Consider the following 17,746-nt stretch of genomic DNA (forward strand, 5'->3'; position numbering starts at 1 on the left):
ATGGTCTACTTCTGCACCTATTGTCTATTGTCTATTGATTCAACTGCAGATACCAACAAAAAGACAGGGAATGTCCTGCTCGCACTATATCACTTAATAAATACATTACAGCACTTTAAGATGGGAGAGATAAATGAGCAAACACCACTGATCAAATAGATGGCTACTTGGAAATATTAAAGACCATAAGACTATCAGACATAGGAGCAGAATTAGGCCATTTAGCCCACCAAGTCTGCTCTTCCATTCCATCATGGCTGATTTATTATCTCTCTCCACCCCATTCTCCTGCTTTCTCCCCATAAACTCTGATGTCCTGACCAGTCACTAACCTATCAACCTTTTCTTTAAATATATCCAATTACTTGGCCTCCATGGCCATCTGTGGCAATGAATGCCACAGATTCCTACTTTCTGGCTAAACAAAAATCCTCTCCATTTCTATTCCACAGGGACATCCCTCTATTCTGAGGCTGTGTCCTCTGGTCCTAGACTCCCCCCACTATAGGAAACATCCTCTCCACACGCACTCTCTCTAGGACTTCCAGTATTAGATAGATCCCAATGAGATCCCCCACCTCATTCTTCTAAACTCCGAACAGTACAGGCCCAAGTCATAATAAGTACAGTCCTCTTTCATTCCTGGAATCATTCTCATGAATTTCTTCTGAACCTTCTCCATTGTTAGCACATCCTTTCTTTGATACCCTTTCATGAATGCTCTGAGGCAGCACCCTCACATTGACCTGTGCAATTATTTGTCTGCATCACGTTACCACTGCTTGTCCAGAAGATCTCCCAGCCACAAGCCTCAGCAATACATCCTTGATTTTATATTCTAGTCCTCTCAAAATAAAAGATGGGGACAAGAAGGGTTGAAGAATGTTTTTACTTTATTTCATCATATTCAAGCTTGATAAAGGTTTACTCCCACAATCTTTGAGACAGGTACCATAACTGCAAAAATGGATAGCTGGTGAACTTAGGTGTTAAAAATGAAAAATGCTCTAGATGTTAGAAAGTGGAAATAAAAACTGACAACGTTATAAATACTGACTGAACAATGGAAAATGAAAGAGAATTGACATTTCAGGTTAATGCTTGGTTAACCCAGATCTGCTGAAGCTGATCAAAGTTCAAAGTACATTTATTATCAAAGTATAATTACATTATACAACCTTGAGATTCGCCTCCTAACAGGCTGCCACAAAACAAAGAAGCCCAACAGAACTCATGTAAAAAAGACTATTGAACACCCAGTGTGCAGAAAATTAAAACAATTTATGCTCATAGGAAAGAACCCATAATAAAATAAAAGAACTCATAAAACAAAAGACTGTTGAACACTCAAGTGTAGACAGATTGCAAAAGACAAGCATACTGTTCTTTTGAGTGGTTGCACAAACCAGGTAGTCCAGTCCACGTGGGTGTTTTTGTTGCATGCCTTTACCAGCAGACCAAGCCAGTTCATCGCCTAAACAGTCCTGTGCTTTGTTATGGTGGGAAGGGCACTGGGAAATAATTCTGAAATTTATTCCGACTAACAGGTCTGCTTCAGAAAGGAAGAAGGCAGTGTCCAAGGTTTTTAAGATGACGCTGGAAAAGAGGAAGATAGGGAGATTGGGGATCTTCTGGACAAGTAGTGGAAATGAGACTGGGACAAATAACTGTACAGGTCAATGTGAGGATGCCACCCCAGAGGACTCAAGGAAAGGGTAGTGTCTTCACATGGGCGGTTAAGATAGTTGATAGAATTTATTTATTTATTTAGGGACTCAGCACAATAACAAGGCTTTCCAGCTTAACCAGCCTGTATCACCCAATTATCCCATAAGACCAATTAGCCAATAATCCCATACATTTTCTTTGGGATATGGGAGGAAACCCATGGGATCACAAAGTACAAACTCTTCGTAGACAGCAGCTGAATTGACCCTGGGTTGATGGTGCTATAATAGCATTACACTAACTAAGACACTGCTCTAATACATTGTTTTATCAGATCAGTTCACTACAAAGGTGGCCCTTATCGTTCCTCCACCATAAACTATTTGAGACTCAAATGCAGCATTCATTGACTTCCTTCATCTCACACAGTCTCCACAACTCACGTCTTGTATCCTCATCTCATGGGTTGCCCACAATCCCAGTTATTCACTCATTGTTCCCGCATCCTTTGACCTCACTGCATGGCACTCACTACCAACTCTCCACGGGGCAATCTGTGTCATAACAGCAGGTGGCAGCTGTTAGTGAGTGCAGAATAAATGTGGTATGTACTTAAATTCAGATTCAGACTCATATACCACACGTACATGGAAATATAGAGTGATACATGTCACTTGTGCTAACAACCAATACACCAAACGATGTGCTGGAGCAGTCTGCAGACTATTGACCCCCAGACAGGTTAGCTGAAAACAGGACCTCGAACCCCAGACAACCTCCAGGCTCGAACTCTGGGCACGGCAGCTGACCAGCCTCCTGCTCATATGCCCTGCAAGCCCAGAGCCGAGGCCTTGACTGTGGATGGCCTTCATCCCACCATCACTTCAGTTTCTGGAGCAACCATGAGTAAGACAGAACCTAAAATATAGAACATAGATATTCCTGCTTACCATATTCCACTCCCTAACACCCTCCCAATCTATAATTTATTGTCATGTGCACAAGCACAGTGAGGTGTAAGTATGATGAAAACCTTGCTTGCAGCAACATCACAGACACATTATACATAAAATGTACTGGACATAATTTATACAAGAAATAAATGACTGGGTGAAGTAAAACATTAGCAGAAAATCACAATCAAAAGGAAGCCCCTGGAAGTGCAATAGATGGTGCAGAGTGTTTCATCACTGAAGTTATGCGAGCTTGGATATCTTATTTCTGTATTTCACTTGCCACAGACCTACGCATGTGCCTTTCCTTTCTCAGAGAGACAAGGACGATCTATGCAGGGAACAGTGGAAGATCAAATTGCCAGTGAAGATGAGGACACATGGTTATCTATTTCACAGTAGCAACAATTAGGTTGGACACTGATAGTATGCACAACTAGCAGAGATAAGTTTAGCATGCGGTGTCTTACTGATAACATGTAGCCACTAGCGCAGCAGGTTCAGGAACAGTTATGACACCTCAACCATCATGCTTGATACATAACGGGAGAATGGAGGCATCGTCAAGAACTGTCTAGGCATGGGGCCATCCTGAGATCATTGGAAGACCTAAGGCTGTGCACCCAAAGGCACAGAGCTCAAAAAAATGATGCAACAGACTTTTAACATCGTAAACCAGCGAGATGTTTGTTATGTCTTCCCTCTCACCGTGAAACAGAGACACCTCTTCCTCCCCTGTTAGGGAGAGCAGAGCCTATGTCAAATGTAGTCTTTGGGTAACTGCAAGTCTGTGTCTTTGCTGTTGCCTTGCTCACACTTGAGAGCTCAGTGGAGGGTGCCGCTGCTTTTTTTGCCGGTGGGGAGGGGGGATTGTTGTTTGCAGCCACTTATGCACAGGATGGAGGGAAGCTGGGGGATACTTTGGGGTTCTAACATTAAACTGTCATTTGGGGACTCTTCTGTTTTTGTGGCTGCAAAGAAAAACCATTTCAGGATGTATGTTGTATGCATTTCTCTGATGTTAAATGTACCTTTGAAACCTTTGAATTATCACAACCAGAGAATAGAGGGGTTGTCCAGGCAGTGGGGCCATCCTGAGATCATGATCATTCCTTTATTCAAGAAAGAGAGCAGAGACAGCACAAGAAATTATAGACCAGTAAGTCTTAACTCAGTGGTTGGTAAGTTGATGGAGAAGATGCTGAGAGGCAGGATTTATGAACATTTGGAGAGGTATAATATGATTAGGAATAGTCAGCCTGGCTTTGTCAAGAGCAGGTCATGCCTTACGAGCCTGGTTGAAGTTTTTGAGGATGTGACTAAACACATTGATGACAGAAGAGCAGTAGATGTAGTGTATATGGATTTCAGCAAGGCATTTGATAAGGTACCCATGCAAGGCTTATTGAGAAAGTAAGGAGGCATGGGATCCAAGGGGACATTGCTTTGTGGATCCAGAACTGGCCTGCCAACAGAAGACAAAGAGTGGTTGTAGACGGGTCATATTCTGCGTGGAGGTCAGTGACAGTGCTGTGCCTCAGCAATCTGTTCTGGGACCCTTAATTTTCATGATTTTTATAAATGACCAGGATGAGGAAGGGGAGGGATGGGTTAGTAAATTTGCTGATGACACAAAGGTTGGAGGTGTTATGTATAGTGTGGCGGGCTGTCAGAGATTACAGCGAAACATTGATAAGATGCAAAACTGGGCTGAGAAGTGGCAGATGAAGTTCAACCCAGATAAGTGTGAAGTGGTTCATTTTGGCAGGTCAAATATGATGGCAGCACATAGTATTAATGGTAAGACTCTTGGCAATGTGAAAGATCAGAGGGACCTTGGGGTCTGAGTCCATAGGACACTCAAAGCAGCTGCGCAGGTTGACTTTGTGGTTAAGAAGGATACGGTGTAATGGCCTTCATTAATCATGGAATTGAATTAAGGAGCAGAGGGGTAATGTTGCAGCTATATAGGACCCTGGTCAGACCCCATGTGGAGTACTGTGCTCAGTTCTGGTTGCCTCACTACAGGAAGAATGTGGAAACCATAGAAAGGGTGCATAGGAGATTTACAAGGATGTTGCCTGGATTGTGGAGCATGCCTTATGAAAACAGGTTGAGTGAACTTGGCCTTTTCTCCTTGGAGCAGCGGAGGATGAGGGATGACCTGATAGAGGTGTATAAGATGATGAGAGGCATTGATTGTGTGGATAATCCCAGGGCTGAAATGGTTGCCACAAGAGGACACAGGTTTAAGGTGCTGGGGAGCAGTTACAGAGGAGATGTCAGGGGTAAGTCTTTTACTCAGAGAGTGATGAGTGTGTGGAATGGGCTGCCGACAACCGTGGTGGAGGTGGTTACGATAGGGTGTTTTAAGAGACTTTTGGATAAGTACATGGAGCTTAGAAAAATAGAGGGCTATGGATAAGCCTAGTAACTTCTAAGGTAGGGACATGTTCGGCACAACTTTGTGGGCCGAAGGGCCTGTATTGTGCTTTAAGTTTTCTATGTTTCTATATTTCTGTGTAAACAGGGAATGGGGGGGGGGGGTTGTCCAGAGCTGTCCAGGCAGTGGGGACACAACTTTGGTCTGCCCATGATCTGCCCTGCCTCGTTACATTTGGCAATGCAGCTACAAAGGGATGCAGGCTGCCTTTCTGCTTATGGGGTTGGGACCAAAGTCATCAGCCAGACTAAAGGAGAGCACTTCCTTACCCAGGGGTTCCTTTTGCTTGGTTGTTGAGGCACAGTGTGCCATCCAATAGTGAAAACTCATGACTGCATCAGGATTCCTGGCATTGACTTTGATGGTTAACACAAGAGATTCTGCAAATTCAAGATTGTGATTATCATTTCCTGTACACAGGTGTAGAGGAAAATGAAATTGTTCCTCTGGATCTAAAGTAATGAAATAATTGGTAATCCGTAGATTTGTCACAGATGCTGAAAATCCTGAGCAACACACCCAAAATGCTGGAGGAATTCAGCAGGCCAGGCAGCACCCATGAAAGTTGAATAGACAGTCGACATTTTGGTTTGAGACCCTTCATCAGGACTGGAAAGGAAGGGGGAAGACACCAGAATGAAAAGGTGGGAGGCGGGGAAGGAGGGTATGCTAGAAGGTGATAGGTGAAGACTGATGTGTGGAAAGGCAAAAGGCTAGAGAAGCAATCTGATAGGAGAGTGGACCATGGGAGAAAGGGAAGAAGGAGGGGCACCATGGGGAGGTGATAGGTACGTGAGGAGAAGAGGTAAGAGGCCAGACTTGTGAATAGAACAAGGAGAAACAGGGAGTGGAAAAAACGAAAAGAAAAATTTCCTAGAAGGAGAAATCAATGCTCATGTCATCAGGTTGGAAGCTATCTAGACAGAATATGAGTTGTTGCTCCTCTACCCTGAGAGGGGGCTTATCATGACAGAAGAGGAGGCCATGAATGGCATGTTGGAATGGGATTGGGGATGGGAATTAAAATGGTTAGCCAATGGCAAGTTCTGTTATTTTGTGGATGAAGAGATGATGCTCATCAAGGTGGTCCCCCAATCTACAACAGGCCTCACCAATATAGAGCAGGCCGCACTGGGAGTATTGGACACAGTAGATGACCTAAACAGATTTACAAGTGAAGAATATGTACCTCACATAGAAAGACTGTTTGGGACCCTGAAAGCAGGTGAGGGAGGAGATGAATTGACAAGTGTTGCATTTCTGTCACTTGCAGGGGTAAATGCCAGGAGAGAAATTAGTGGGAAGGGACAAATGGACAAGGTTCTACATTAAAAGTTCAAAGTAATTTTATTATCAAAGTACATATACGTCACTATATACAACCCAGAGATTCAGTTTCTTGTGGGTATACTTTATAAACCTATTAACCATAATAAAATCAATGAGAGATAACACCAAAAGCAAAAAAGACAACAAACTACAAATACAAAAAGAATTATTAATAATAGTAGTAAATAAATAAATATGTCAGCAATAAATATCAAGAATATGAGATGAAGTGTCCATGAAGGTGAGTCCATAGATTGTGGGAACAGTTCAGTGATGGGGCAAGAGAAGTTGAGTGATTCATTCAGTGAGACCCTTGTGCAAAGTGAAGAGTTGGAGTGAAGTACAGAGAGAGAGCATTTCCTGTGGAAAACAGAGAATGGGGGGGGGGAGTTGGGGAGTTGGGGATGGGAGATGAAGTGCACAGAGAGAGCAATCCCTGTGGAAAACAGAGAATGGGGGGGGGGGAGTTGGGGAGTTGGGGATGGGAGATGAAGTGCACAGAGAGAGAGCGATCCCTGTGGAAAACAGAGAATGGGGGGGGGAGTTGGGGAGTTGGGGGTGGGAGATGAAGTGCACAGAGAGAGCAATCCCTGTGGAAAACAGAGAATGGGGGGGGGGAGTTGGGGAGTTGGGGGTGGGAGATGAAGTGCACAGAGAGAGAGTGATCCCTGTGGAAAACAGAGAATGGGGGGAGGGGAGACGAAGTGTGAAACTGGGAGACGATAGGTAGAAAAGGTTTGGGGCTGAAGAAAAAATCTGATAGGAGACAGAAGGAGGAGGGGCACCAGAGGGAATTGGTGGGTAGCTGAGGAGAAGGGTAGGGGTGAAAGAACGGGGATTGGAAATTTTCTCGGGTCACTCTCACCTGGCTACAATGGAGAATGAGCAATGGAGTCTAACTCACTCTCCACACGCGGAGAGAACAGTGATTAATATTCGAACAGCAAACATAAAACCTTTATCCACTGCCTTCATCAGGACTGAATTTGCTCTTGGATACAAATTATGTTTATTAGGAATAAGTGGTTACTGGGCAGTCAATGGAATATGACAGACTGCTTAACCAGATACATTGCGATAAATGGGACTGTATGACAAGAATTGTCCATGAAACATGGAAGTTATTGCACAACTGGGCAATCTTGATATAAACTGCCCTGGCTGTGGATGAGTTATGCATTTCCATAAATTAAATATGACTCATTTTTCATAGTTGGCTTATAATATTATTTATGACATATCTAGGAGGCCTTTAGCACCAAGCGATTTTTACAGATTATACATTATCAGAAGAGGAATATTTTGCCTATTCATTTCACGGTATGTTTGTATGTTTTATGATCACATTTCACTGTCTATTTTGATGCATATGTGATAAATTGTTATTTGCCCTGCTGTTGTTTTCCCTTTCCTGTCTTTGTGTCATTTTCGTTCCTGCTGAAAAATCCAATTTCTTCAGGAAGACTACTAATTTCTCACCTGAGCAGGTGGATGGAATACATACAATACAATACGAATATAGCTTCTGCTACTCCTCAAAACCATCAGCACAAATGGAGCACGGCATTTTCTATGTGCTGCTCCAGATTTACAGCATCTGCTGAATCTTGAGTGTTTATGACACGCCACCATGGTGATATTTTTAGGACTGCAGGCTCCATTGTCAGAGTCAATAAAACAGCATGATAGATCACGTGATAAAGAGATCACAACATGGAAAGTGCTAAGAGAAAGTCGGAAGATATCTAATGTCTGCTGATGAAACTTTCTGGCTCTTGCTTAGTATTCTATATTTTAATGTGTTGTGTTGTTGATGACATTGTAAAAAGAAAGATCTGAGGAGCTGCTAGATGCTATGACTAGATGTTTAGCAGGACCTACATATGTTGCCCCAGCGATAAGGAAACTACAGTTCAAATTGAATGCTCACTAAAACACTCCGGTTAATTAACAACTGCATCTGGGGACGGTAATTGAATGTTTTCCCACTTACTGCCAGAGAAACACCTGCAAGCAAGTTTCCTTTTAGGATGTCGCCAATGTTGCTTAAACAAAACTGCTCAGGTATAAAAGGAGATTTGAATGTTAATTGCATCATTAAAGTGGGATGACCCCACTTTCCCCTTAGCCTCCGGCCCCCGGAAATGTATCTTACTTACTTCTCAAAGAGGAGTGTTGTTTTGCTATCACTACAGGATTTATATGTGTCCAAAGAAAAGGGAGGAAAAATCATTGGAAGCCGGAATAACAAGTTGGATGGGGGGTGGTGGAGTGCATGCTGGTAGGTGATAAGTGAGACCAGGTGAGGGGGAAGGTGGGTGGGCCCCAGCTTCTCACTTCATCCTCCCTCCACCACTCACACACCTTGCCCCCCATCTGGTCTCACCTATCACCTGCCAGATTTTATTCCCTCCTCTCCATCCATGTTCTTATTCTGGCTTCTTCCCCCTTTCTTTTCAGTCCCGATGAAGGGGCTCAGCCTGGAACGTTTACTGTTTATTCCCCTCCATAGATACTGCCAGACCTGCTGAGTTCCTCCAGCACTTCGCGTTTGGTGCTCTGATTTAGAAAGAAACTTAAGACTGTTGAGAACCTAGTTATGGGCAGCGGTGTGATGCAGCAATTCCTATACTAGAATTTGATCCGAACCTTCATTGTTCTTTGTTCATGCATGCTCTCCCCATTAACATACGTATTTTCCCTGGTTGACTTAGTTCCTTTCCACATTCCAAAGCCATGCTGCTAGATTAAATGACTGCCATGAATTATTACTTTGTGTGGGATAATGATGAGAACAATCAAATTTAATTTGGTGGGCATGTATGCAAAATATGGAGGGAAATAAAAAAAAGCAAACGACGAATAGGAATGATAGGATTGCATTTCTGTGATCCATCATGAATATAACTGGTTAAATGGTATCTTTCCATTATGACGTAAGTTGATGTATATATCTTTATTATTTTTCTCAGTCTCTGTCATTTCTCTGCCTTCTTGTACAGCATAATCCCCCTTTTTAAAATAGTTTGTCTGGATCAATCCTGTGAATCCCATGAGGAAATTATGAGTCTTCTTTTCACCCATTTTATGAAATCTAAGCTTGGATTCTTCCAAAGGTTGGATGACAATGCTCTAATCCTAACATCTGCCAACTGTTATTCACCATCTGGAGTAACAGCCTCAAATTGCAGGTCTTCCTACAAGTTCCATGCCCACTTATCCCAACCTTTGACTCCAGGCCACGTCTCTTGAGAATCATAAATGTCATCCCTCCAAAATTGATAGATGTTCTTTAGCTGAAACTTTGGAATGCTCTCACTAAATTTATTTCCCTTAAGACATGTGCAAACCATTGATAATTTGTGCCAACATCCTCCTATAAGTTTCAACCTCAAAGTTTGTTTCACAATCCTTCTGGGAAGAATCTTGGAATCATTCACTCTGTGGGAGGGACTGCACAAAGTAGCAGTTGTCTGCCTCTCTTGAACACTCATCCCCAAACCTTCGCTTTTTCATCTGAAAAGGAGATATTCTCAGAATCATAATCAGGTTTATCATCACTAACATGTCCTGAAATTTGTTGTTTCATGCAGCAGCACAGAATAATACCTTAAAAATACTGTAAGTTACAATAAGGAATATATGAAAATAAAAAGAGTGCAAAAAGGGAAAAAACAAACAGCATGTGTGAATTAATGCACCACCTAGAAACCTGATGGTGGAGGGAAAGAAGCTGTTCCTGAAACATTAACTGTGTGACTTCAAGTTCCTGTATCTCCTCCCTTTTTGGTAACGATGAGAAAAGGGCATATCCTTGGTGGTGGGTGTCTTTAACGTTGGATGCTCTTTCTGAGGCATCACATTTGAAGATGATCTCAGTGCTCAGTGCCCATCATGGTGTTGGCTAGTTTACAACTCTCTGAAGGTGAAAGTTTGAATTTATTTAAATCTTACGTCCAACCCACAATGCAAGGGAGTAAAAAATCTTTGCGTTATGACTCAGTCACAATCATATGCATTGGCTTCTCCCCTACACCAGACAGTGATGCAACCAGTTAGAATGCCCTCTATGGTACAGCAGTAGAAATATGCTGGAATCTTTGATGACAAAGCTTGTAGACAGTGCGAGAGGGTGGATAGGCAGGTGATAGAGCAGGAACACGTTCAGACCAAAGGTATCTTAATGCAAGGAGTGTTGTGAACAAAGCAGATGAGCTTAGAGTGTGGATCAGTACTTGGAGCTGTGATGTTGTGGCCATTGCAGAGATTTGGATGGCTCAGGGACAGGAATGGTTACTTCAAGTGCAGGGTTTAGGTGTTTCAGAAAGGACAGGGAGGGAGGCAAAAGAGGTGGGGGCGTGGCACTGCTGATCAGAGATAGTCTCATGGCTGCAGAAAAGGAGGAAGTCATAGAGAGATTGTCTGCAGAGTCTCTGTGGGTGGAGGTTAGGAACAGGAAGGGGTCAATAACTTTACTGGATGTTTTTATAGGCTGCCCAATAGTAATAGGGATATCAAGGAGCAGTTAGGGAAACAGATCCCGGAAAGGGGTAATAATAACAAGTTGTCACAATGGGAGATTTTAATTTCCCAAATATCGATTGGCATCTCCCTAGAGTAAAGGGTTTAGATGAGGTGGAGTTTGTTAGGTGTGTGCAGGAAGGTTTCTTGACACAATATGTAGAGAAGCCTAAAACAGAAGAGGCTGTACTTGATCTGGTATTCGGAAATATTAAAACACAGAAACATAGAAAATAGGTGCAGGAGTAAGCCTTTTGGCCCTTCGAGCCTGCACCGCCATTCAGTATGATCCTGGCTGATCATCCAACTCAGAACCCTGTACCTGCTTTCTCTCCATACCCCCGATCCCTTTGGCCACAAGGGCCATATCTAACTTCCTCTTAAATGTAGCCAATGAACCGGCCTCAACTGTTTCCTGTGGCAGAGAATTCTACAGATTCACCACTCTCTGTGTGAAGAAGTTTTTCCTCATTTCGGTCCTAAAAGGCTTCCCCTTTATCCTTAAACTGTGACCCCTCGTTCTGGACTTCCCCAGCATCAGAAACAATCTTCCTGCATCTAGAAATGAAATGAACCTGGTCAGGTGTCAGATCTGTTAGTGGGAAAGCATTTTGGAGATGGTGATCATAATTCTATCTTCTTTACGATAGCATTGGAGAGACATAGGAACAGACAAGTTAGAAAAGCATTTAATTGGAGAAAGGGGAATTATGAGGCTATCAAGCAGGAAGTTGGAAACTTAAATTGGAAACAGATGTTCTCAGGGAAAATTACAGAAGAAATGTGGCAAATGTTCAGGGGATATTTGTGTGGAGTTCTGCATAGGTATGTTTCAATGAGTCAGAGAAGTTATGATAGGGCACAGGAACCGGGGTGTACAAAGGCTGTACATAGTCAAGAAGAAAAGAAAAGCTTACAAAAGGTTCAGAGATCTAAGTAATGTTAGAGATCTAGAATGTTATAAGGCTAATAGGAAGGAGCTTAAGAAGGAAATTAGGACAGCCAGAATGTGTCATGAGAAGGTCTTGGTGGGCAGGATTAAGGAAAACCCCAAGGCATTCTACAAGTATGTGAAGAGCAAGAGGATAAAAACATGAAAGACTAGGACGTATCAAGAGTGACAGTAGGAAAGTGTGTATGGAACCGGAGGAAATAGCAGAGGTACTTAATGAATACTTTACTTCAGTATTCATTATGGAAAAGGATCTTGGCGATTGTAGTGATGACTTGCAACAGACTGAAAAGCTTGAGCATGTAGATATTAAGAAAGAGGATGAGCTGGAGCTTTTGGAAAGCATCAAGTTGGATAAGTCGCCGGGATCGGATGAGATGTACCCCAGGCTACTGTGGAAGGTGAGGGAGGAGATTGCTGAGCCTCTGGCAATGATCTTTGCATCATCAATGGGGACGGGAGATTTTCCAGAGGATTGGAGGGTTGCGGATATTGTTCCTTTATTCAAGAAAGGGAGAAGAGATAGACCAGGAAATTATAGACCAGTGAGTTTTACCTCAGTAGTCGGTAAATTGATAGAGAAGATCCTGAGAGGCAGGATTTCTGAACATTTAGAGAGATATAATATGAATAGGAATAGTCAGCATGGCTTTGTCAAGGGCAGTTCCAGCCTTACGATCCTGATTGAATTTTTTGAGGATGTCACTAAACACATTGATGGAGGAAGAGCAGTAAATGTAGTGAATATGGATTTCAACAAGGCTTTTGATGAGAGAGTGGAGGGATGGGTCAGTAAGTTTGCTGATGACACAAAGGTTGGAGGTGTTGTGGATAGTGTGGAGGGCTGTCAGAGGTTATAGGAGGACATTGATAGAATGTAAAACTGGGCAGAGAAGTGGCAGATGGAGTTCAACCCAGCTAAATGTGAAATGTAGGTCAAACATGATGGCAGAATATAGTATTAATGGTAAGACTCATGGCAGTGTGGAGGATCAGAGGGATCTTGGGGTCTGAGTTCATAGGACACTCAAAGCAGCTGCGCAGTTTGACTCTGTGGTTAAGAAAGTATATGTTGTATTGGCATTCATCAATTGTGGAATTGAATTTTGGAGCTGAGAGGTAATGTTGCAGCTAGATAGGACCCTGGTCAGACCCTACTTGAAGTAACTGTTCTCAGTTCTGGTCACCTCACTACGGGAAGGATGTGAAAGCCAAGGAAAGGTTGCAGAGGAGATTTACAAGGATGTTGCCTGGATTGGAGAGCATGCCCTATGAGAATAGGTTGCGTGAACTCGGCCTTTTCTTCTTGGAGTGACAGAGGATGAGAGGTGACCTGATAGAGGTGTATAAAATGATGAGAGGCATTGATCGTGTGGATAGTCAGAGGCTTTTTCCCAGGGCTGAAATGGTTGCCACAAGAGGACACAGGTTTAAGGTGTTGGGGAGTAGGTACAGAGGAGATGTCAGGGGTAAGTTTTTTACTCAGAATGGTGAGTGCGTGAAATTGGCTGCCAGTAACAGCGGTGGAGATGGATAATGATAGGGTCTTTTAAGAGACTTTTGGATAGGTACATGGAGCTTAGGAAAATAGGGGGCTTTGGGTAACCTTAGTAATTTCTAAGGTCGGGAAGTGTTCGGCACAACTTTGTGGGCCAAAGGGCATGTATTGTACTGTAGGTTTTCTATGTTTCTATGACATACCATATATTCTCAAACTCTTAATGAAATATAGACTGGCATACATTCTTTGTAATTTCATCAATATTTTGGACTTCAGAGATATTGACATCTAGGAACTTGAAACTGTTCTCTGTTTGTACTGCTCAACACTGAATGGTGTGTGTTCTCCTGACTCCAGCTTCAATAACTCCACAATCAATTTCTTGGTCTTACTGACTTTGAGTGCAATGTGGTTGTTGCTGCAACACAACTCACCCACGTGATATATCTCACTCCTGTATGTCTCCTCATTACCATCTGACATTCTGCCACTGGTTGTGTCATCAGCTCACCCATAGCCTTCACATTTCTGTCAGCTCCAGCCATCTTATATATACGTCAGATATTTCTGCTAGTGGGAAGCTAATACATACTAGAAACAGGAGCCCTCTCTGTATTTAGTTACTAAACCTCTTGACCCATTGCTAACATGATTATGTTTTGTTTTGAGCACCAATACAGGAGCAGTTTAACACAGGAAAAGAATGTTTTCCTGCCAGTGTCTCTTACCTGCACATTGTAAACACAGTTTTTCTTGGATTACTTCACACTGTGGGAGCCACTATACGAGCCATTGACAATGGTCCTCCTTCAGCGCACTTCCCAAGTCTCTCCTTGCTCTTTTACAGTTTATCTGTAAAAATAAGTGAATTGCTTATGTCATCACGCTACCACATAATACGTACCACACCTTGCTTAAACAAAAACTAAGTTAGACTCACATTTTGAACACCTGTCTTTTCCTTTTAATTAGTTCCATGCTTTGGAGTTATAAAACATAAGTGGCAACGAGGTATTTTTAAAATAAACCCAAGATGGCTACCTGTCTGATGAAGCGCAGCAAGACGTTTGAGGTAAAAAAAAGCAGCGCAGTACCTATTCATGAGAAGGGAAAACACGATTGAGTTTTTAAAAAGAGGTAACATCAGAAGAATTCTCAGGTTTGTAAACAATGAGTATGGAGTAATAATAATCATAAAAAAGCAGAGATAGCTGAAAAATATCTGAAAGATTGATACATTTGATTATGGAGAAGATAACTGGATTTTGTATATTGGACAGATTGAATAGCATTTTAAGGTAAATGGAATAGTCAATAAGAAACAAGTACCAATTTTTTTGAGTGCGATGGGCTTAATGATGCACTGAGAGATCATTTGGTTTGTGGAATCTTTCAAGAAAACATTTAAAAAATGGCAAACAAGAGACGCCATCCCCTTCTCTCAATTCCTCCGTGTCTGCCGCATCTGCTCTCAGGATGAGGATTTTCATTCTAGAACAAAGGAGAGGTTCTGCTTTCTTAAAGAAAGGGGCTCCCCTTCCTCCACCATCAACGCTGCCCTCAACTGCTTCTCTTCCATTTTTGTTATGCCTGCTTTTACTCCATTCTCCCACCACACGACCAGGGATTGGATTCCTCTTGCCTTCACCAACCACCCCAACAGCCTCTGTGTCCAGCACATAATTCTTCCATACCTGCACCACCCTCCAACTGGATCTCCCCACCAATCGCATCTTTGCTACCCTCCCACTTTCTGCTTTCCGCAGGAATCACTCCCTACACGACTCCCTTGTCCATTCATCCCTCCCCACTGATCTCCCACCTAACATTTATCATCACAAACAGAATAAGTGTTTCACCTGCCCCTGCACCTCCTCCCTCACTACCATCCTGGGCTCCAAACAGTCCTTCCAGGTGAGGCAATACTTCATCTCTGAGTCTGCTGGGGTCATATACTGTGTTCATGCTCCTGGAGTGGCCTCTAGTATATCAGTAAGACCAGATGTAGATTGGGAGACTGCTTCACTGAGCATCTACACTCCGTCCACTGGAAAAAGCAGGAACTCCCAGTGGCCACCCATTTTAATTCCGCTTCACATTCCCATTCCAATATATCCATACATGGCCTCCTCCACTGCCAGGATAAGGCCACACTTAAGTTGGAGGAACAACACCTTATATTCCATTTGGGTAGCCTCCAACCTAATGGCATTAACATTGATTTCTCAAACTTCCAGTAATGCCTCCTCCAATCCCCATCACCATTTCCCACCCCCTTGTTCCTCTCTCATGTAATCTCCTTTCGCGTCCATTGGCTCCCTTTGATGCTCCTTCCCCCCTCCATTTTTTTTCCTTACATGGCTTTCTGTCTCTATCACAAATCAAATTCCCAGCTCTTCAGAACATAGGAACATAGAAAACTTACAGCACAATAAAGGACCTTTGGCCCACAAAGCTGTGCCAAACATGTCCCTACCTTAGAAATTATCTAGGGTTACCCATAGCCCTCTATTTTTCTAAGCTTCATTTTTAATCAGATAGTTACTTGTGAAATGTGACTTGGTTTTAAGCTGGAAGAGTGTTCGTGGAGCTTCAGCAAAGTCACTAGCATTTGCCTTTTGTGAGCATAAAGAACCAGAATCAATTCTGCATGCATTAAGGTTATTGCATGAACTTCAAGTGGGAGAGAAAAAGCTGTTTGTAAAAGTAGATACAATGACCTTAGCCTAGCTGGATGAATGGAAGGCCCAAAAGAAAGGAGTCAATGGAAATACAAAAACAGAGGATTTGTCAAATGATGGTGTGGATAAGGAAACCCAGAGGGGAGATCAGACCGTAAAGGGAGGAATAAAAATTGATAATACTCCAGTCAACTAAATGTACCTTCAGCAAATTCAGAAATAATCACAAGAAACTAGAAGAAAAATTAAGGTGAGAAAAAAGACAGGAAATTTAAAAAGGAGATCAGAGATAGTAATAACGTGAGCAAGAAAGAGAAAGGCACGAAAGAGAGAAGAAACGTGAGAAAGAAGAAGAGTGAGATAAAGAGGGAGAAAGAAGCTGGGACCAGGAGAGAAGCAAAGATCAAAATAGACCCAGAGAGAAAGGGAGAAGTAAGTTGTCCCGAACTGTCAGAACCACTTCTTGCAGTCTCAAATTCAACTCCTATAACCACCGTGGAGCAGGTCCCAGTATCTGACTCCCTTGTCAGGAAAGGCATTATCCCACAAAAATGAGAAATCCCCCACATTGATTAAATCTTTAATCCTGAATGGGACATTTCAAAATGTGTTATGTTGTGGAAGTCCATATAGTTGTTGAATTGCATAGTATACTGTGTATGTAAGTTGAGAAGCATTCTAGATTGAGTTGTAGTTTATAGCTAAGTAGGGATGAGTGTTGTATATTTAATATTTCAGTAGTATTTGAGTAATATTGTAAATATATTATTTGAATAAACATTCTGTTCACTTTAATAATTCATTATAGTTATATGCAAAAATAAGTGAATTGTATATATCATCATGCTATCACGTAATATGTGTGCACCTTGCTTAAAGTAAAACTAGGTTAGACTCATTTCTGACTGCTGTCTTTTCCCTTTAATTAGTTTATTATTTTGTTGTTATAAAACATTACAATGAAGAATTGGGGTTGTCTGCTAGCTGGACACTGAAGAGTTATAATAGAGACAAATAAAATCAAAGTTAGTACAAACTTGCCACCATTTTGACAGGTTCTCTTGCTTTTTTACCTCAGTACAATGTGTCTTTCAATACTTGTCTGTCATAGTCATCATACATAACCACTGCCTCAGTCCACTGCCATTCATACATGCCATGCTGACTTTTAAAAGTTTAATTTAAAGAGGTTGCTGCTCTATCTTATCACCCTGGCATCATCCTATGCAGAAAACAATCTCAGCTTTAAAACAGTGATCAGAAATTTTCTCTCAGCTTTTCTTACACCAGAAGAATTTGTAGACATGTCCCAGATACAACCATTCCCTGGCACAATTAATTGGATCCCCAAGGCATTGAAAAATATACTGAATACCAAATGAAAATGCTGCATAAAACCATATAGAGACTCCAATCCCTCTGAAATGTCCCTCAATTTTCATTAATGTGTCAGAAATTTGCAAAACCCAACTCCATCAAGGCAAGTAAGAGCTTTAAAATATTAGGTTAAACAATGGAAGTGTACCAATTCACAGAAATGGAGGGAGTTTGGATGGAAAAACTTGATAAGATATTTTATTACACCCTCTCAGAAATCCCATTATGATGATAACCTCCCTGTTTGCTGGAGAAATTGTGGAAATCAAAATGCAAATCATTATCATATTTTTTGGGACTGCCCTGTTATCAAAAACTATT

At 42.1% G+C, this 17,746-nt stretch overlaps 1 long non-coding RNA gene across 1 annotated transcript in view; it reads right to left on the reverse strand.

Moving 5' to 3' along the window:
- The window catches only part of LOC132394494 (uncharacterized), an 83,265-nt gene that overhangs the window by 57,669 nt on the left and 7,850 nt on the right, over nt 1–17,746 (reverse strand). The window contains exon 2 of the long non-coding RNA XR_009512340.1: nt 14,096–14,219. This is a non-coding gene — a long non-coding RNA (uncharacterized LOC132394494). The remainder of the gene's footprint in view (nt 1–14,095; nt 14,220–17,746) is intronic.

This window comes from Hypanus sabinus, chromosome 1 (genome assembly GCF_030144855.1).
Source record: "Hypanus sabinus isolate sHypSab1 chromosome 1, sHypSab1.hap1, whole genome shotgun sequence".
Classification (NCBI taxonomy): domain Eukaryota; kingdom Metazoa; phylum Chordata; class Chondrichthyes; order Myliobatiformes; family Dasyatidae; genus Hypanus; species Hypanus sabinus.